Consider the following 23,777-nt stretch of genomic DNA (forward strand, 5'->3'; position numbering starts at 1 on the left):
ACATGTGTCAGGACACCATTGTGTCAGACATGCATGCATGTTAATGCACACATCAGCTGATTACATGTCAAGGTCACTTCAGCCATGTGTACTGTTAACCTGTGCAGGTCCACATGGTGTATCACAGGGATGCATGCTTACTACCATGATTGTGTGAACTGCATGGCTACTGATATGACACCTGTTTGCTGTTGTGTGCAACCCAGGGAGGTATGCTAACACTATTAATGTCTGAGCTGCATGCCGTCTCCTGTATCACATGCATGCTGCATGCCATCTGTGAAATCACATGCATGGTGTGTCTGTGTGTGTGTGTGTGTGTGTGTGTGTGTGTGTGTGTGTGTGTGTGTGTGTGTGTCTATGTGTGTGTGTGTGTGTGTGTCTGTCTGTCTGTGTGTGTGTTTCTGTGTGTGTGTGTGTGTGTGTGTGTCTGTCTGTCTGTGTGTGTGTGTGTGTGTGTGTGTGTGTGTGTGTGTGTGTGTGCGTGTGTGTGCATGTGTGTGCGTGTGTGTGTATGTGTGTGTCTATTGTAATGTAGGGTCTTTCTTTGCATTCACAGGTGATGTAGGTGCATTACCCTCCTGCGGTCCATCTGATGTTAGTGTCCCCACAGATACTAGCAGTGATGAACATATGCATGAGGTACAGGCAGGGTTGTCAGGGGCTGAATCTGTGCCAATGGTTGCCATCCCAGCTATGTCCCCCTCTTTCCCGCACACAGTTCTGCTGCCAACACATACCCCATCACCAGTGGCCATAGAGGAAGGACAGTCAGCATCTGTTAGCGTGGAACAGGAATGTGTGGTGGCTACAGAAGGTGTGTCTCCACACCATGGTGTCAATGTAATGACTGAAGATACAGGCATGTGGCCAGTGCTGCTTTTAGGAGGACCTCTGGCAGACATGTACCAGCAGGACAGAGCGCAGCAGCTGATGTCACCCGATGCATGTTCCAGACTGTAGTGGCGACACAGGCAGATGCTGAATGGCAGAGCAGAGAAGGGCAGAGGCTGCAGAGGGCTGCTATCCATACTGTAAACAACAACATCCAGGCATTGGCAAATGCTCAACAGCAGATTGCTGATGTTCTGGACAGGCGATTGGGTGACATGTTCGGAATCCTTGACCATGGCTTGGCAATCTGCGAGTGTGAGCTGTCTGTGCTGGAACATCTGGTAGGAGTGAGGTGTAGGCCATGTGGATGTAGGCCAGCTACACCACCTTGTGCAGGTCAACGTGAGCGTGCCACCTCACATGCCCGCTCCCATAGTGCCGGTAGCATTAGCAGTGCAGCTGGTGCTGCGCTGTCTACACCAGGACACAGCAGGACATGTGGATGTGGCCCTGGATGTTCCCAGTGGGGACACGGTTCCAGTGGACATGTGTCATCAGACATAAGCCAATCTGTACCTCTGCCTGGTAGTGCCCGTGCAACCCTTGGCAGGCACAGGTCATGTGGCCGTGGCCGGACACAGTGAGCTATACATCCTGGTCTGTACAATCTGGAGCTGTCAATAATACCCCTGTGTAGGCCTCACAAAAGGCAGAACTGTGTGCACACATACATGCACACCGCAAAAACATCTGTAGGGCACCACAACACCCACATGCATAACAACAACTCATGTCCAATCAGATCACCGGCCCTTACCCACACACATAATGTCATCCACTGGTGCAACCTATGCCCCTGGCAAACATTATCACCCTGTGCATATGATGAAGCCTGTGCCATATCCCTATCATCCACACCATCAGTTCAGGGACATGCTCAAATGGTCTGATGCACAGGGTGAACAGAATAGTGAGAGAAGTGTATATTACATTAATTGTGTACTGTTGATACACACCAGACATACCATGTATTACAGGTTTATCATGCATTGTTATATGTTCACAGTATGTGTCTTGGTAACAACAGTAACAGCATGTTGGTAATGATGCCCTGGTTCCCTCCTTATGGTCTACTTGCATGTGCCAACAAGTAGCAGTGTTTGCAGTTTCCCATGTGTAAATGTGGAGTACTCACAGGCATGTATGGCAATATCAGCATGCTATATGTAGCCTCAACGTGACTTTTGGAAACGCTAACATACCACAGATGTCCACACATCTACTGATCCAGAAGCATGTGGGCTGTTTAATAGGCTACAGTGGCTAAAGACGTGACATCCATATCAGGTCACATCACAGGTATGTTGACATGGTGTGGGGGGTGTACACAGCAGTCCGGCCGATGATAACATTAGAGGCCACTTGATAGCATGAGGCCTCACTGCATAGCAGTAATACCCTGTCACATTACAGGAACATGCCCACACTCACGGGGTCAACAACACTATAATGCACACTCCATAGTGTTGAGGTGAGGACCCCTACCTATGTGGTAATCACCTTCACAGTACTGTGCACCCACACGACGCGACACAGAGAATGAACATGTACAGGTAGCCAGTAAGGCTGAGACCAATGGCCTCAACAGGGTAGTAGACTGCATCACCATGAGGGGCTAGGGATCCTGTCAGTTCTGTATGGTAGCATACACCCTCACCCCATGCACCAGACAGCCATACATACACACACACACACACACACACACACACACACACACACACACACACACACACACACACACACACACACACACACACACACACACACTGTGGAGTCCACAAATATCATTCACATATGGATAGCTGACATGTGTGTGATACACACACTACCCCTGCCTACGTCATGCTTTCCACACTGCAGTATGTACAGATCTCTACAACAGTGTACAGGGGTGTGTAACAATTGGGATGTATTCCCCACCATATGTGGCATATATGGTCACACAAACAAACACACATGGCAGTACTGTGAATGATACACCTGCTATATGATGATACATCTGACAGACATGTAGCAGTATTGGCTGCATTATGTGTACCAACGCTACCTCCGGCAATTGTGCTGCTATATGCACATGGGAGAATGTAAGTGTTACAGGTGTCAAGTGACTTACAGTCAGTAACACCTGACCGCTGTGTAGGTTTTATGTCCTCACCATCAAGTAACAGTAACATAGCGTACTGTTTGCACATGTGATGGTAGGATGGCGTGTGACACACCTGTGAGCCGTCCCCGGAAAACATCCAACTGCAAAGGTGGATCACCACTTTATGTATACACATCCATCCATACCTGATGTACATCCTACTGTACTGTCAGTATTTCACCATATACAGGTGTCAATGATGGGGCTGCAATGCAACTGCATGCTGTAGTTAGGCACAGATGAATTACATACATCAGCTACTGCACATGCATGGTAGCTGCATGCACAACACTACATGTACATGTGTGTTGGTATTACATGCCTGTCATGTAGCCATGTTTGTATGCATTGCAATTGGTGGACATGTGTGATGACATACATAACACATGGACTGTTGTATGATATGATGGGTGTCATGGGTAACTAGTACAGAGGGAATTTTTACTCAGTCAACATTGCTACCTCATGTACTGTTAGCATTCAACAGCCATGGACCTACCTTCCATGTGCATGCGTGTGATTGCTGTAGCCACTTGTCTGCACAGAGGACAGCAAAAGCTATGCTATGTACATATGTGCTGTGTTTGTGTGTGTGTGTGTGTGTGTGTGTGTGTGTGTGTGTGTGTGTGTGTGTGTGTGTGTGTGTGTGTGTGTGTGTGTGGTCCATGCACATATCCACTGCGATTACATGTATGTCATATCCAAACATGTGTGTTCTTTGGTGTACAGCGACAGTCATCTATTACAGCTGTGTAACACACAGGGCCCCTGTTATGTGTAGAGCCAACCTGGTTATGTACAGTGGTATCATTGCATTGCAGAACACATGATGGAACCCTGTCAGTACATGTGTAGTCTGCACGGTTGCTGTAGACCTATGTACAGTACACTGGTCATGAGTCACACGGCGTTGTGGTAATGTATGGATGTGTGTTGCTGGTCCAACAACATGGTGATGTCTGAGGGCTACATAGTAGAATGTGGCATTTACCTCTGTGATCTGCACTTGAGCCATCGGTGATGGCTCTTGAGTGTGTACTGGTCAGTACATGTGAGTGGCCTTCATGTACGTGGGGATAGTAACACCATACTGTGTCCTTCCATGTTTAGAATCCATGTGCATGCAAGACAGCCCTTTGCTACTGCTAAGTGTGTGAGCATGCCCAGTATGCCATTGTGTAGATGGGCATACAGTACATTCCAAACTGTGCCCTTCCATGTTTAGAATCCATATGCATGCAAGACAGCCCTTTGCAACTGCTAAGTGTGTGAGAATGCCTGGTACACCATTGTGTAGATGGGCACACAGTACATTCCAAACTGTGCCCTTCCGTGTTTAGAATCCGTGTGCATGCAAGACAGCCCTTTGCAACTGCTAAGTGCGTGAGCATGCCCAGTATGCCGTTGTGTAGATGGACACACAGTACATTCCAAACGGACGTGTGATACTAAGTGTGTGAGCATGCCCAGTGACACCTTGTGTCGTGATGTGCCTCTGTGTATGGGCATGGCCATTGACATCCTGTATAGCGATGGTGATCATCCAGGCAACAGATGTCCATACTCCACATCAGGATGGATGCCTACATTGAATGCACTGGTTGACTGTCTTGAAGGGTGTACTGTCTGTGGCGCATCTCGTATCTATGTAGTGTTGTAATAGTGCTCCATAGATAGGCAGTTGTCCCGCTCACACCACTGCCATGTGTTTGTCTACGTCTACCTTGGGACAGTAATATGCTTTTAGACTGCTCACTCTCTATACATTCCCTATCGGCGTCTTTGCCTTTGTGGATGATGTCATCCACCTAGAAGTATGCCTCTGGGAGTGCTGTGTTCCAGTAATTTTGATAGCACATTTTGTAACTGCGTAATGCTGTTGTGTGATATGATAGTTAGGTGTATTTTCAACTCCCAGCCCTGCCAAGTGTGTGTGTGTGTGTGTGTGTGTGTGTGTGTGTGTGTGTGTGTGTGTTTCCAGCTGCCAGGGGACAGAGTAATGCTTTTAGATGGCTCACTCCACATACATTCCCTATCGGTGTCTTTGCCTTTGCGGATGATGTCATCCACCTAGAAGTATGACTCTGGGAATGCTGTGTACCAGTAATCTCGATAGCGCGCCCTGTAACTGCATAATGCTGTCGTGTGATAAGGTAGTTAGGTGTATGTTTGACTCCCAGCCCTGCCAAGTGTGTGTGTGTGTTTCCAGCTGCCAGGGGACAGAGTAATGCTTTTAGATGGCTAACTCCACATACATTCCCTATCGGCATCTTTGCCTTTGCGGATGATGTCATCCACCTAGAAGTATGCTTCTGGGAGTGCTATGTTCCAGTAATCTCCAGAGCACGTTCTGTAACTGTGTAATGCTGTAGTGTGATAAGATAATTAAGTGTATGTTCGACTCCCAGCCCTGCTAAGTGTGTGTGTGTGTTTCCAGCTGCCAGGGGATAGAGTAATGCTTTTAGATGGCTCACTCCCCATACATTCCCTATCAGCGTCTTTGCCTTTGCGGATGATGTCATCCACCTAGATGTATGCCTGTGGGAGTGTGGTGATGCCAGAACTCAGTAGCGCGTTCTGTTACTGCATAATGCTGTAGTGTGGAAGACTAGACAGGTAGGTGCTCGATTCCAAGGCATGGCAGGTGTGTGTGTTTGGCAGTTATACCGTATGTGTTGGTATCTGTGGGTGGCTAGCTACAGAATGTGTTCAGTATGTTTTGTTGCTGACCTATATAGTGTCCACAGCCCGCATATTCTGCCAAGACACTGGGTTGTCAACACATACATTCACCAATAGGTCTGGTGAGTAACTGTCAGCAGCCCTACTCTTACCCTTGATACGGTCTGACCCGTGTGACGCAACATAACACACGTGCCTTGATAGTAACAACACTACATAATGCAGGTGGTACATGTAGTTTACTTTTCATTCCTGTCTAATGCATTGCTGTCATGTGGTCCGCTGTTGTGATATAAAATATATGTAGATGTAGAGGTGGATATAGATGTGAACATTGAATGCTTGTGCCGGATGATCTGTACATGATAAACTGGGATCTATGTATATCTGCCATGGCATGGTGGTAATGCACATCCTCTGTAGTGTGCAGGGCCATGGGTTGTAGTCGTGTAGACACCGGTTATTTTGTTGCTGGGAAGACCATGAGACATTGAATATGGTGATAGTAAGGCACCTGTTGCCAGTTGTGTATGGAGCTGAGCAACATTGAGCAGTGGTTATTAATTTGGAGGTTCGGTATGGGTCATATAACTATTCATTAGAAGACTATACTATGCAGATGAGGTTAACTATTGTGTATCACATTTATCACCAGGGTGTGCTGCTGGTCCCTGGAGTGTATGTGTGTAGTCAGCTGGGTGCAGGTCTGGAATATAGTTGACAGCATGGGAGGGGGGTCAGGCATACTGTACGTACATTGCAGAACTGTGCCTCGGGAGTGCTCCTGCCTTAGCACACCTAAGCTAGGGGTGTGTCTATACCTGCCTGGTGACATTGGGAGGGATGGCAGCAGTGGTGGGGTAGTCAGGGTGTACAGGCTGCACAAGCAGGTGTTGATCAGCACAATCAGCAGATGACATGGCCAGCTCGCACATGAACAGTACGTTAATGCAAGCAAGCAGCATACACACAGGTTTCGTTCGCACTCTACACCACCGGTGTATACCTGCAGGGACATTTCACAACACAGTCCAAGCAAATGACACAGGCTGCAGCAGGCAACATATACCAACATGTGCAGGAGGCTGGGGCAGTGAGGATGTGTATGCTGCTGAACAACCCTTACTGGGGTGACATAAGACTTTATAGACCGAGGGTGACTTACCAGGGGCTACATGGGCTGGGGATGTTGGAGCACTATGGGGTGGACAGAGACCTCCTACAGCAGCTTGTTGACCTGTGCTGTCACACCTGACACATCAAACAGGCCGAGGGAAACGCATCACAGTGGATACCATGGTATGTGTTGACCTAAGTGTACTAGCCAACAGGTACCTCACTCAGCACAACTGGGGATATCATGGGTATCCCACAGGCATCTGCATCCAGAGTATTGCACCAGTTCACAGACGCCATGTCAACACATGCTAGTGAGCACGTACATGTCCTCAACACACGTGATTAGTAGACCAGCATTATGCATCTGTTCAACCACATGGATGACTACCCTGGGGTACTGGGTGCTATAGCCTGCACACGTATCACCACCCGGGGAGTGGGGTAGGGCCTAAAGTCTCTGCAGGGGCATACCCTCCAACAGCTAGGCCATATGCGATGGCCAGGGCATGAGATTGAATGTGTGTGCTGTCTGCCATGGAAGCTATGATGTGTCTGATATATGGCTTCTCACACAGCTGTAGCACACCAGTGCCTATATGGACATCCCCTACAGTCTCCTAGTGGGGAATGCTGGGTAAACACTGGTGTAGTGACTGATGACACCCATCAGCAATGCACACACACCTGAACACTCACACCCTACTGAGGCGGATGCACAGGGAAGACATATAATTGTGCATGTGTTTGGGATGCTCAGTTCACAGTTCTGGTATCCAGACACATCCGTTGGAGCTCTGCAGTATTCACAAGCTACAGGCATACAAGTTGTTATTGTATTTGCTATGCTACACAATCTTATCCTGCAGTAACAGTTGCAGCAGGAACAGCATGGGGCAGGGCCACACAGCCCAACACCGCTGCCAAGGCCTGTACAGGCACAGCGTGACTTGGTGAAGGAACTACCTGAGTAGGGCACAGTTGGCGAAAGCCTGTGCACAGTATGACCTGCCCTTGGCAAAGAGGCAACCCAAGGCATATACACTGCCACAGTAGGTACCCACGGATTCCCCCTCTCTGACCCACACACAGTACATTGGATGCCAAACATGACAGCACCTGTGCACAGCCATGTATAGGAGGTGCACTGTGTGCATCCGACATAGGCAGCACTCCAGCAGCGTCCTCAAGTCCGGAACACACCCGGGGTATGCCTATTGACCTAACAAGTGGCAGTTGTATTAGAATGTGTAGTTACCCATTGCTATGGTATGTATGTGAGCATACAAGTGACTGTGGTGGCCAAATATTAGGGCAGCAGACAGTACACATCCATAGTGGCACCATGACCTCTGCAATACATACGGGAGTCACAATGGTAGCCTGTAGTACACAGGGTGTCCTAACCTACTACAGATTATGGGCTGACCATCATGTGTGTCCGTACAGCCCACACACGTTCCATGCAGCTGGACAGATGTGGACCAATACAGACAAATGATATATGATGGCCTATGGATATGCCCAATGAATGACCCCAACTCCCAACGACACACACAGATGACAGTAGGCCAGGCAGTTTGATGTAGGTTGTGTAAGCTAGGACGTCCAACACCACTGTGCTGGTAATTAAAGCTGGGAACTGATGTACCCTGGTAACTCTCCAACCAGCAATGTAGGTAGGTCCACACATTGACATGGAGTACCCGGCATATCAGTACAGTAGCGGCAGATGTGTACAACTGTTGGCTGTGCCCCCCCGTCAAACCTACACATGTGAGAGTCATGTGCTCCACCCATGGTGCTGTGTAGGACTGTGGTTGTGGTTGCATGTCACCCCACGCTATGCAGACATGTAGCAACTGTCAATGCCACATGACCATTAGCTTCCCTGCAGACACAGCATGACACCTGTCTGTGTAGAACGGAGGGGTCAGCAACATAGAACTATCTGGACATGTGACACATGCAATTACAATTGACCATACTTTGCATGCTCACACACATGACGTTATGACGGTACTGACAGTCGACAACATGCGTAACAGTCATACTGTGCATGCTCACACACTGAAACACAGGACAACCAGGCATGCATACACCAGTGGTCCGGACATATCTGCCAGTACATTGCTATACTGTTGGATGTCTGCGCTGTATGGTGTTGTGTGTGTGGTCTATTGTCTGTACATATGCCATGGTCTATTGTTAATTCACATGAGCTATGTGCGCAGGGTACTTCTACCATCACGTGTATAGGGCGGTTCTTTGTTTGCGGACAGGCAGACGCCTTTGGATACAGACCGCGTAAGGCACAGTCCGTGGGAGCAGTTGTGCATGGGTTTGCACAGTGTTAAGCACTGCTGACCTGTGGTCACAGCACCTTATACACATTTAGACTCTACATTTCTTTGACAGTGCACTACAGGCATATTGGTAGACAAACACGCTTACAGCCGCTTGCTGTCCGACATTTCCTCTTACATTTCTCACTCACGCTGGGTGTGTGCGATCCCTTGTGATGCATATTACATCAGACTACATGACTACAGTATCGGGTATGTGTAATCATTTTGCAATAGCAGGCATTCGACTGTATGGACTCGGTGGCCTGTCCAGTGACATAATCATATTATATGCGTGTTCCTCATATGATCTGCTCCCATCTGCCTGATACATGGGAACCGATACTCTGCAATGCTGACATGTGACTTGAGTTTGTTAACGCAGCTGTCTGCCGAGTCATGCTACCGCATACCTACTGCACATTGACTAGCTTTCAGATTGCACGATGGGAGACTGTAGGAGTGACACCTTTTCCACTTTGCATGGGACAGTCCCTCATCACACATTTCACATGTGACAATGCCAGAACTCTCCACCAATCGGGGACACATTTTTGCAGAATCAGGGACAGGTCAAGAAAAATCAGGGACACTTTTACAAAAGTATTGCTATTAACTTGAAACATTGACAGAATCAGAGCATATGACTTAATACACATATTCTGAAGTAACAGTTGTTTATAACTCTTACTTATTGTCATTAGTCAGTAAGTGTAATTCACCACCTTTCCTTCAACAGCCACTAATCTTAGGAGGGATTAAGTAGGACAGAGTTAAACTTTCAGTCAAACTCAGGAATGTACCTGACATTCAGGGACAGTTGAGTGGTATGGACAATACTCTAGCCATTGCAACTATCCTGATTAGGGGACATTCTCATGTTGTACATGTCTGTACTGGTTACTTGTTACAGGTCTTGTATACCTGACACGTCGATATGTCATATATAGTAGCATAAGCAACTATACTGCTGCTAGACTACGCTTTGATTTGTTCCGATATGTATATTTCTGTACTATGCATGGCTGTAGGTATGTTCTGCCCTGGTACATCTGACATTTCTACAGAGCAGGTTCCACTTTGGCCATTCACAATGGTGGCAGCCCTATAGACCCTATATGTAGAGCTATCCCATGTGTCAAGGCAACACATACCCACAGCCAGTAGTAAATGGACGACTTCCACGGTTTGCATATGTTAAGATTATTCATGCAGCATTATAATTGATAATACTGTTTCCTATTACATGTAGCTGTTACTGATACAACAAATTAATGTCTGACACCACTACACACACTATATAGCCTCCATTCTCGAACTCACAGGCCATGTGCCATAACTGTCATTTTGCAGGATACAACTGCCCAGACGGGTGTATCCCTCACAGGCGTATGGGTGTTGAACCTCTTCTATTATGCTATCATCTACCTAAGGTGGTCAGCAAATTATGCACTTTCCATCAGTAGCAGAACTCACATCCCAATGGGTATGAATGAACAATGTATCAGGAACAATGCATAACACCCTGTGGGACACATTTAGACAATTGGTTCTATTAACCAGACACATTCACAGTCACAGAGTATATGTATTCATTCACGTTTGTCGAGGTACATGCTGTTTATGACTCATATATGTTGTCATCTGTCATTACCTGTATTCCACCACCTGTTTACCTAATATCACTAGTTCTGGAAGTGTTTAGTTGGACTTTGTTACATTCTGATACATAACTATGGACGTCCATGCTAATCGGGTACATGGCACTGATTAGGCCTCTATGTATTCCCCCAATGGTTTATAGACTATCCAGTAGATGTACTCTTCAGGTTTGGGAGGTGTAGGTGTATGCTATGCCCACATAGGAGTATTAATGACTTCCACTGGGTGGGCCTACTACATCTCTGCCAACCAGCAGCTGCACACTTAAGGCCATTAATGCATACCCATGGTCCACCTACCTGGCACCCCTCTACAGCAGTTGTGACAAATACTTACTGCGAGCGCAGCTGGGGTATGAGCACACCCCTACACATTGCTCACTCTCCCCATCTCGGGACACATGTCATACGTTTTGTCAACCCATGTATTATCACACTTGCACAACCTACTGTTCCATGTACACCTACATCCTGCTCATAATAATGTCAGCAGATTCACACGTACTCTTAGTTTTTGGGGTCCCCCAAGGGACACCTTTATCCATGTTTAAAGTGTAGACCTTGCAGAACTCTCCCACTGGTTCTTTCCTACTGGTGTTTTGGACAGCAGCAGTGTATTGATCTGTATTGCCTGTCTGTAAGTCTGTCCGGCCTAGCTGGGTGATGTGTGGGGTACAACATTTATTTATTGGATCTCCCAGTCCCATATGCTCGGGCTGTAAATATTCTACCCCTAATTGCTGAGAAGTAACCTATTTATGTACACGTGTATATCTACACTGACATATATATTTTGTTTTGTGTGTATGTGTATATATCACTACCTGTTGTTTGTGTATATATATCTATCTATATATATATCCATAGTATATCCTTGTGTGTGTGTGTGTGTGTGTGTGTGTGTGTGTGTGTATATATATATATCTATCTATATATATATATATATATATATATATATATATATATATATATATATATATGTATATCCGTATGAATATATATGTGTGTGCAAATTAATATAGATATATGTATATATACATTTTTATCTATATATACATCTGTGTGTCCATTAACCTATACATTTCCTGGACATGGACACTTACACATGCGTATTGGGTTTTATCTCTGCTTCAACAGCATACTATTGCCTTAGTCATTCTGACGACACTTCACTCTGGTGAACTTGTGCTCAGTATATTGCATGTTATACAGCGGACAGATGTCACACGTTTTTCATGTCTGGGGTGCCGCTGCTAACTGGGATGTGATACAGTGTCATTCGACCTATTACTCATATGTGCAGCCTATTATTCCTGCTACTGTGTTTGTTTCTGTGCACATTCATATTATTACTGTTGATAGGATGTGTGTTTGTGTTACTGTGACTGTACGTCAACATATTGTTGTCTTCATGTAGTTGTGTCTTTCTGCTTTTCCCGGTTTGGGGTTGTCACAGCAGAACTCTGTTACACTCATGGGTGGCGTATAGGTTTTACGTGCCAGGCTGCCAGATCTGATGCACAACGTCTGACAACGATACGCCCATTCACGCAATGATGCTCTATCTGAGAATCGCACCTACGTACTAGCTGACCTCCACGGGCTGCTCCTTTGCACCCGGCGCAACATACCCTAGCACTCCTGTGTCCATAATTGCATATCCATAGTTTCTCCTGCACACCCGTGTTGAGTTTCCACGCATAACAGCCATTATACACCTGATATCGCAGCCATGACACACCTTTACACATTGCCCTCTCATGAGCGTTGGGGCCCTACACACATTTTGTACCGCCTTGTGTATTCACAGGCTCACCATCCATTTATATTTGCACATACGTGCCTTTCCTGGTGTTATGGATTACGAACGATTTGCAGGTTACAAGTGTAGGTGGTTGCAACATGTATTACATTCCATCTGTTTACAATGTTGACGTAGCACTTCAACGATGTTCTCTGGTGTGAAGAGGGGTGCTCTACTCACACTTGTTCAGCTTTATGTGACATACGCTGCGAGTACTTCATAATTCCTTACTTGCTCTGGATTCCCTTCATAACCTTTATGTTTGCTTTCGTCTTTTGGCGTTCCTTACACATATATATATATATATATATATATATATATATATATATATATATATATATGTGTGTGTGTGTGTGTGTGTGTGTATATATATATATATATATATATATATATATATATATATATATGTGTGTGTGTATATATATATATATATATATATAGATATATATCTGTATATATCTATATGTATGTATATATATATATATATATATATATATATATAAAAATATATATATATATATATATATATATATATATATATATATATATATATATATAAATATGTAGATATATAATTGCATATTTCTGTTATGTCTGTGGATATTTATCTATACACACATCTATCTATATATATAAACGTTACAGCTGTACAAGGCAACATACATTTGCTATGCTAATGGCTGAGTACACCCGCACAGGCGCTCTTGCATTTACTTATTCTGAGTTACATATGTTTACAGGCACTTCTTTGGGATTACATGTGCCTTATTCCTTATGATAGTACCACTTTGCTGGAATCTGGTTAACGGACCCATGCAAATGTGGTCACCTTTACATGTATAAATGTTGGCTTTACAGCACAGAGGCATTCATTACACAATTAATATGTGCTATAGTCGTACTTGAACCGGGAATGCCTTTACATTGGGCGGATGCTGTAACCACTACACTATTGGTGTTCTGGCTTATTTGTATGTATACCCATGGTTCATATCTACTCTGACATATGCCTCACCGCTTCCCTTACACAGCAGGCATCCATTCTCCTGCTGGGAAAACTGCAGTACTACAATTTGGACATTCCCTGTTTCCTACTGCTCTGGACCTGTGCTGCAAGTCTACTCACTCCAAGGATATTCAGAACTCCTACGCTTATAGTCCTCACACATACGCGTGTTTGATTGTCAGGGTGTTCATATGTTGGTCTGGGTTTAGGCTTGGCCGACTGGTGACTAAGAACTGCCCTGGTACTGTTCAAAGATCAGATGTAGCACATGGACAGAGTTAGTACAGAGTTTAACATTCTACCTGTGTATACAGACGCAGGTGTTTGGGCACCTCTGACCACATTATTGGGACGGCGCTACATAATTTAGGGCAGGGAGTGATTTCACTACATAATGTGGGTTGGGGGGGGGTGGTTTCCACGTGTTTCCTTTCTCATTTGACTATTTCATTCATTTATAGATACAATGAATATCATTCTGGGCATCTGTTATAAATTCATTACAGGTATGCAATAGTTCTGTCAACAGATGTGACAATTGATTGGTGTACTTATGTGTACGGACCTCTGTGATACTCGGGGACTCGTTTCTACAGTGACAGGGACAAGGTTATGACAACTCAGGGACAATCACGGACACTTCTACCATATTAGTACTATTAATTTGGAACGTGATGACAGATTCGTAATACAGCTAAGTTTCTGCAGTTAAATGCATCTATTACTTTTCATTGTTGTAAGTAGTCATTCTCATTCAACACCTTTCCCCCAAAGGTCACTGGTTTTGTGAGTGGTTAAGAGGCTGGCCAGTTATTGTGCGAATGCGCTGACCATTGGTAGTGTTGACATTGTCATATGTACAGGTTGGGCTGTATTCTGGGGACTAGGGTTGCCACCTTTTCAAATTGCCAAGATGGGACATTTTCAGAACACACATCAGATTTTACAAGCCGACACATACCCACGGTCACTACAAAGGATAAAACTTTACTTATTTGCCTACATAAAAGCCTATTGTTGTAGCGGTTTAGTTGCTTATTCTGTTTCTTGTAACATTTAAGTATTTTAGATACTGAAATAATTATTTTCTGCTGCTATTACATAACATATGGGACATAATTATGTCCTGCAATCCCAGGACATTTGCCATTTGTAATGTATTTTGTCAGGACACAACTGTCCAAAGAGAGACTGTCCCTCGCAAAGCGGAACAGGTGGTAACCCTACTGCAGACACCAGATTGTTTGGGCCAACACATAGCCACGGTCAGTGCAGGTGTAGAACATCCATTTGTTTCCTAGCTGTGAGCCTTATACCTTTGGCACTTTTGTTGTTTGCCTGTTTCTTGTACGAATTATGTTTATTCTATCCTGACATGACCGCTTTAGGCAACTGTTACATGCAGTATGGTACATAGTTATTTGGCATTGTATCATTGTTGGTCAGGTTACACCTACACACACGTTAATTGTCCCTCACATAGTGGATCAGGGGGTATCCTGTTTACGTCAGTGCCTTCATCACCCTTATACCATGCGCCACTATGAGAATGTGTGCAATATATTCTCTCGCTTATTTATGTCGGGACACGTGCGTCACGGGCAGGTGTTTGATCCTGGGTAGTAGGTTCTGCATGACCATCTAGGGCTGGACAGTCTTGTGCACCACTACTGCACATTCAAACTTGTGTCCAGATATCTACAGGACTGGACTTCGTGTCTTCCATTCTAATGTTTACACAGGTTACTTATCCCATGAGGGATATCCCAAAAATTGAACAAGACCGAAACAAGACAAATGCCGAACATTCTTCTGGCATTATGAAAATGTGCTGGGGGTTTTACATGCAAGGGTTACATAGTTTGCAATCCAGAAACTGCCTAGGGTGACACTACCTACTACATATGCGTAGTGGTCACTATGTGTAGATGTGGCTGCACCAAACCAGTAGGCCAAGTATGGCTGGATTTGGTGAATGTTCAGGTATGAGATCGGGTTGTGTGCTGTGGAGGGAATGCTGGGTAGTCCATTATGCATCCAGGTGTGTTGCATTTGATATGGCCAGTTCCATCAGGACCAATCTGTGGGTATATGCCGGTGACATGTCTATACATTTGTATCGCACATTTTAATATTCATATGTTTGTGGAATTGTGTTCTACAGTATGGCCTGTCTGGTTGTATTGCAGATGTTTATACATTTTTTTTGTTTCTTTCTGCTTCACCCACTGCTCCCTCATACACCTCCGGTTCACTTATTCTGCATACGACACAGTATCGCCTTGGAGGATTGTACCATTACCCATCCCCCCCACACACATATTCCTGACACTCCATCCATCACTGCTCTGGTTGTTGGCCCATGACACGGTCAGAGTAACACATTGCATACCCTACATATGTCAGGTACCTGTATGGTTGTGTGGACTACCCTGCCATGTTTGCATTTCACATGCTATATCTCATGCACATAGGTACACGTCCATACTTAACTTTCATTACATGGTTGGTATACCCGGGTAATACCCGTTCAACTGTGACACATCCTGACAAGTTCGACTTGGACTGCTGATGTGCGGATTTTGGCAGACTGTTCTAATCATTGGTAGGATGCCACCTTTTCCTATGTCCAGGATGGGATATATTCCAGACACATATCTGAATGTACTGGACAACACGTACCCACAGTCAACGGTACGGATAATACTGTTCCTTTTAGCCTACATGTTGCCTTATTGTTGTAGCAGTTTATATGCTCCTTCTGTTTCGTTTACATGCTTATTCTATTTCCTGTCACATTTGGTATGTGAAATACGGACATACCTTTTGTATGTGACTATTACATGCCTTGTGGGATATGATTCGGTCATACAGTCATTAGATATCTACATTTATTGTGTATTTTGTTATGGACACATCTGCCCAGCTGTGTACCCTCCCTCACAATATGGGTCAGCTGGTGACCCTAACCATTGGGATGGATGTACCTATTTGCGGCGCGCTAACATATGATGCGTTTCAATTCCACTTGGTATAGCTATCTACACTCCGTTGGACTTTGGGCACATGGTTTTCCATGTGATTTGTTCACGGGATAGGGTTCCGTTATTCCCTACCATGTATTTGTGTTTGCTTCTTCATTTTGTGTTCGCAGGAACTATCTTGCATGCTTTGCATATGTTTCAGTATCCACGGACACTGACAGATGTGATTACTATCTTGAAAATTGTTATATGCAAGCATTTTAGGTTGCACGTCGACAGCTGGCATTTCCACACCTCCGTGTGGCACTTCGACACACCCTATGCACTCGCGCTCCTTTCCTATGCACGTGGCTGTGGAGGCGGCGTGCCTTCATTAATATGCATTTGGTGCTACTGCACCATTTTCATGCTGCACGGTCAGTGCAAGCCTATCGCCGGCCTTGCGCTGAGCTTCACGAATCCTGGGGCATGTTTTATTTGCTTGCTAAAGCTTCCTGAGTATTTTTTTGGAGGTGTACCACATTGTCAGATGTGCAAATGAGTGCGGAGTCATCTGCATGCTGTATTAGAGAAACCTCTTGTGTGGATGTGTGGAGGGAGTTGGTTTGAATGTTAAAGAGGAGGGGACAAAGGATAGATCCTTGTCATACACTGGTGGTGACTGGGAGGTATGGAGAAAGGGAGGAATGCCATATTATTGTTTGATATCTATTGGATAGATAGCTTTTAAGTCATAGAAGGATGGGGTGAGAGAGACCTAATAAGGACATTTGAAGTAGAAGTCTGCTGTGAAAACTGTGCCAAAAGCTTTGGGCAAGTCTACAAATAAGGAAGAGACTAGTATGCCATTATTGCCAGTTTTATGACAGGTTAGATTTGCAGTGTCAGTACTATGGGAAGGACAAATGATGTTGTATGGGGGAATAGACGTTCTTCCTGCAGGAGATTGTTTTTTAACACATTTTCAAATATTTTGGAGAGGAGAAAAGAATGCTAAAGGTCTAAAGTTAGTAATGGCTACTGAATTTCCTCCTTTGTGCAGAGAAATAATGTGTGACTTTTTAAGAGAGAGAGAGAGAGGGAATGTGGGATTCCTGGATTCACCTATTTATAAAGATCGAGACAAGGTAGGCAATGCTATTTTAGGGTATTCGCCTGGAAGGTTATCAGCTTTAGTAGATCATGGCTTGAGTTTAAGAGTAGTTTTATAAAGCATGTGGGAACAGGTTTGAAGGTAAAAGTGGATGTTGTGATATGTGACTGCTGGGCAGGATTAGGATTACATGCTGAAGAATCTTTGGTTATAGATTCCATAATATCTATGAAATAAGATTTGACTTATTTTGCTGTCTTGAGTGATGAGTTACTGAGAGAGGGGCGAGGGTTAAATATATGGCAGGAATAGAAGAGTTCCTTAATAACATCTATTTGGAAGTTTTTGTGGTTGTATTTACTATTATTCTGAAAGATATTATATTATATTGTTTGTCTTCATTAATTTGCTTTTTATTATGATTGCTAAGCATTCTGAAGTTTCCAAGATATTGTAGTGTTTTATATTTTTGCCATTGTTTCCATGATTTTTCTGTATCCTACATTAGCATTCTACTCTTTTTGGATGCCAAATTCTATTATTTGTTTTCAGTCGCTTCCTTCTAGGAGGTACAAGGCTATTTATATGCTGAAACCAAGTCTCTGTTTTAATACAGATACAAAAATGAATTTGTTCAAGTAGAAGGAGACCCTTAAGATCTGGTAATTTATTGCTAAGACTTCTGGCACTGAGCAGAACAGAGCGATGCAGTCTAGTCTGCAATTTATTCCAAGCCTTTTTGTTATTTTATAATGTCTAGAACCTACATGTTGCATAAAAGTGTCACCATGGAAGCAGCAAGTGCTTTGGCCAGTATGCCGAATATGTGAAATGAAAGATGCAGGCCATATAAGCAAGTTGGACTACTGATCACCTCATCCCAAACTGACAATGCTGAAAAGCAGTAGAATGGCAACAGCAGCTTAGCTAATTGTTATTCATCATTCTGTGAGAGGGCAGGATACCATACAGGTCTAGAAACTTGACTGTGAGCTCAAGTTTGTTTCTAACAAGAGTCGGTTTTCAGTCGCACACCTCAGGTAATTCGCAGCTACATAAACCTTTACTAGATCATGGTCATATTTGTCCTTTTATAATGGAGCGCAGGGTCCTCTGATTGACACATATCCTTGCAGGAAAAATGCAGGTGTCACCCTGTCTTTGGATAGTCTGATGACTATAGAGTCAATGTGTCTGATGATGCAGGCACCAAGTACCAGGGCACCTCTGGTAGTGATAATGGAAGGTTTGCTGTCTGCAGACTGGTTACTCATTGAAGGCTTATGCCAAGGTGCTAGAGTTTAATAAAATGTAATTCTGGGTCAGCTTTTGGTTGTTTTATGTATATATATGCAAACACACATATTTATTTCATAGTTTCTAGTTGTTCTTATGGTTACTCGTTACTCATTGACTTATGTCATTATGAAGGAGTCATGTTAGTGGACTACTGCTGAGACTCTTTGGACCTCTTGGAGGTCTTTGACAGATTTTTTTTTTTTTACAACCTCAGCATATGGTGGTTTAGTATGATCCTGTTGAGGTATGAATGTCTTAAGGGTTGTCTGTCAATTATCAGTGCTAGAGGATGACTTCTAGGATGTACAGCTAAATACATCACTCTCAAATCTTGTCATGTTGTTCCAGTAATGGTTGTTTATTGGTGAGCATGAAGTAGGTCTTATACTGGCACAGAATACCAAATACACTGAGGCTGGTTATGGAGGGGACAGAGGCACAGTGAAGGATATCTGAATTAGTTAATTAGTTGGTAGGGTATATATGTTAGGTAAATAAACTGAGGTGTGGATGAGGTGTAGTTCATAATGCAATGATGTAGTAACACTGAAGTAACAACTACTTGAACCTAATGTAAACAAATAATTTAATACAATCAAATCTTATGAGTAATGTTTTATACAGTGCACCAGTATAACACCAATAAAGTAGGGACTAAAGAGATAAATATATATATTAGATACACTTATATCCAAGAACAGCATACAGTTCTAATTTGTTTTAGTATAAAATGACAGTACTAAGAGAGCAACACATAAATTCCATATAATAACAGTTTAATGAGGACTGAACAGTTAGTAAAAATTATACACAGTAAGCTCTAAAACAACAGCAGTAGTATGACTGGTGGTTGATAAAAGCCACAGACAGCACTTAGATGCTACAAAAACATGCTTCAAAGAGTTCAAAGGTTTAGATGCTGCAGTGTTTGTTTCTATGATGCTTCAAAACATACACTTAAAAGAGTCTTTTCTCTCCTCTCTCTTATAATGGTTCTTACTAAAAGCAGCATTAGGCCATTAGGAGATTATCGCCATGTTCAGAGTAATGAAGTTAATAAAGCAAGTTGACCTAACACGATGTACAAATGGAAAGTTTCCTAACTTAAATCTTATTTTATTTTATTTTTTTTTGCTTAGCAAGTGACTCATGTAGAAGGACTGCGGTGGTGGTGCTGCACTAGCGCTGTCGCCTCACAGTTAGATGTTGCCCGTTCGATTCTCAGTTAGAGCGTCTTCTGTGTGGCGACATGAGTGAATGGGCATTCCTTCATTGAAGGCTGTGCGTTAGGCCCGGCAAGCCAGCACATAAAAATCTACTGTCAATCATTAGGGGACCGGAGTTCCGCTGTTGCGACCCCTAACCGGGAAAAAGCCGAAAGACACAAACAAACAAGTGACTCCTGTAGAGATAAACATGTTGCAATTCAGTATTTAAATGAGTTGTTTTATATACTCATGAGCAGTTCACGGAAAACCAACAACAAAAAAAATGTTTGACAAGTTAAGAAACACAACACTGATTTCATCACTATTCATTACTGCGCAGATGTTAATGGTAAATTCAAAGAGGCCACTAGTGCTATGTGTTACAACTTTGCCATTCTGAGCATGACAGAATGGGACAGTAGAGGTGTACCCCATTTGGATTATTTTTTAGTACCTTGTCATTACTATAATAGAGCCATACTTATTCTTTTCAGTAGCCCCAGCCTGTCCATGTAGTACTGTGGCTTTAAACACACGTACATCTTTTACAATGTAATTTATAGCAGGAGCTTAAATAACTAAAAAATCAGTTATTAAACAAAAACTGATTTTGTTCTTTCAGTAAGCAAACATTAATAGACATAAAGTGCTGCAGTGCAAGGAAAATGAAGCATAGCTTGTTATATAAATTGCATTTTAAATGATGATGTGAATTTGTTCTAGAAAATCTTAAAGTATAATCTAAGCGGCATAACTTTTCTGTGAAAAGAATTAATTCCTGTTATTAAACAAAGTGAGTAATCTGAAGAGCAAAGTGGAAATTAGCTTGTAAATACTAATTATTAAGAAGGTTACTAATTAATGATTGAATATAATTATTGTTCTAGCTTTTAAAACCCAGATCAGACAACAAACATATACTCAGTCATCATTCTCATAAATGTAGCAGAATAAAATTCAGAACATATCCTTGCAGCAATTAAGAAGTTGGAATATATATATATATAAATATAACAGTTGCATGAATGTAAGCCTTTTGCTGCATGAATTGTAATTCCTAGGCCTCCATTTCCTACCTAGTCTAAGGGTTCATTGGCACATGATAACATTATGTACGATCTGCATTGGAAGAAATAGTAGTAGCTGCTGCGTTCAGATGTCCTTGACTTAATATTGATTACTCTCAAATGCCATAATCAGGTGACACAAACTAACAATGAAACCCATCTGTTATGTAATAATTTAGAACAGTTTTGTAAAACAAAAAACAAATATGTGAGGATTCAGTATCCTTACACTTGGCATAGTATCTAGATGCAAAATATGTTCAGTAAAACAATTTTTATTTTTCGGTTTTTCTTCAACAAGAAGCAAAAATGGTAGGCATAAAATAACTTGGGACCTCAGCTGTGTGCCCTGAGTGGGTATCTAGTTATGATGCATACTCAAGTCATTAGGATTTTTATTTGTACAAATAGAGCATACTCCTGTCTACCTCTGGCACACATATTGTTTAATTATAATACCGTTCCACCATTTTAGTAAAGCACCCGGCACACACCTAATCTGATTATGCATGCCATTTATGTCAATACTACTGTAGTCTCACCCACAGGAGAAACAATTGTGTGCATTTCCCAACTATATCACAAATCAGATACAAATATGTTTCACTTGCTGAAATGCCTGAAAAGCAGTGTGCTGCATAACATTTATGTAGGCAGGTAGTACTGTCTGAACTGTAGATCAACTGGGAATTTTGCTATTCCTTGTGTTGTGGTTACAGCTGCACCTCTAGGTTGTCCACTACAGTTCTGTGTGATCATTAGTTTCTTTGCTTTTGCCTTGCTTCTTCCACTCATATCGCTCATAATCTCTAGTGGCTTTATATTAACAGCGCATATGTCATAGGGATGTACAGGATTGCAGTGAGTTGCATTTTAAAACTTTATCATAAAGTTTAACAAAAATATTAACCAGAATACTGAGGTCACTGCATCCCTTAATGCCCTGTGTACACATGATGATGTGTAAACAGCTAATGATATCATTGTGTTTTCCAGTCCCATGACATTAAATGTATACATGAAGAAAGGTTACAATGTCCTCATGAATGAAAACTGAACTCAAAGTTTTATTTTTAAGAGAGCCTGTATCTCACCCCAGCACACACTCAATATATGTATTAAGTGTAGAGTTGTCCACAATATTTAGAATAAGTTATTTGCACAAAACATTATCATGTGCTGATTATAATATTGCCAGAATACAAATGAGTGCTATATAATGCAAGGTGCTGGTAATCTATCAACCACAGTATTTAAGAGTTCTAGGACAGACAGGCATGTATATTTACTCTCACACCACATTGACATGACTGTGACCCTGAGCTCCATTTCTCAATACGTTTATCTTAAGCAAGCAGCTGATTTAATATTTATTCTCAGAACATTGCGGGAGCCAGCTGTATGACATTTGTCCTGACAACTTCAACAGCTTAGCAGTTTAAAAACCGTCTGTCAGTTTAACTTGGAGAATGACAGTTCTAAGCTGCTAATGAGCTTTTTTGTAATACTGGGTTTGATTCCCTCAGTCTCCATTTGTCTGCTGTGTGACTCTGAGCAAGTCAGTTAATCAGACACTGCTCTTGGCTCACCTTGAAAAGGGGCACTACTGCGATATGGATTTAATTAGTTAAATAAAATAAAATAAGATAAATAAATAAATAAATAATACATAAAATAAAGTAAAAACGTTAATCCTCATATGTTACTTTCCATCAGTTTCCCAAATTAGAAAGAGCCTCACTGGAGAGGATAATCCCTTTGCTGATAAACTCCAATTTGCATCATTCAACATAGAGAAATGCCGGCCCTTGAACTGCAAACCACATGACTCAAGCCTTTACTGTCCAATCCCAGCTGTCCCAGTTGTCCTACTACCACTGTTACTAAGTCACTGTCTGAAAAAGAGACAGAGAAACAGAAAGGTCCAACTCAATCACTGCCTGCCATATCCAGACCTCACATGTTTTTGCACTGCCATAATCATTACAATAAAAAGTCTATGATTCACCGACACCTAATCCATCATCTCCTTGTTGGTAAGAATATCTGGGGATAGAAACACTTTTAACATGATACTTCCAAAATACTTAGTTCTACTTTTGCCTTGACTAGTGACCTCATCATCTTCTAACATTTCTTTTGGATTATTGCTTGTTTAATCTTGCTGGAATAAAATTTATACACACAAATGCCTGTGATGACGTTGAATTGGTGCATGCTTTTGTACAACTATTGGATACAGATATGCTATGTTTTACTGAAGCCTATATAAAAAAAAAACATGGAAAGAGCAGTGAAAGTAATCTTTTAGGATACAGCATGTTTACGGAGGACAGGTCTCATAATTAGAAGGGGCTTTTAACAATTTAGTCAAAAGGTCACATGAACCACTCTTTCCTAAGAGAGCAATTCCCTTCCATCAAAGAATGGTATGTCATCATTTTAAATCTACCTATAAAAAAGAGGTAACAT

This window comes from Protopterus annectens, chromosome 10.part0 (genome assembly GCF_019279795.1).
Source record: "Protopterus annectens isolate FY-2018-M chromosome 10.part0, PAN1.0, whole genome shotgun sequence".
Lineage (NCBI taxonomy): Eukaryota > Metazoa > Chordata > Ceratodontiformes > Protopteridae > Protopterus > Protopterus annectens.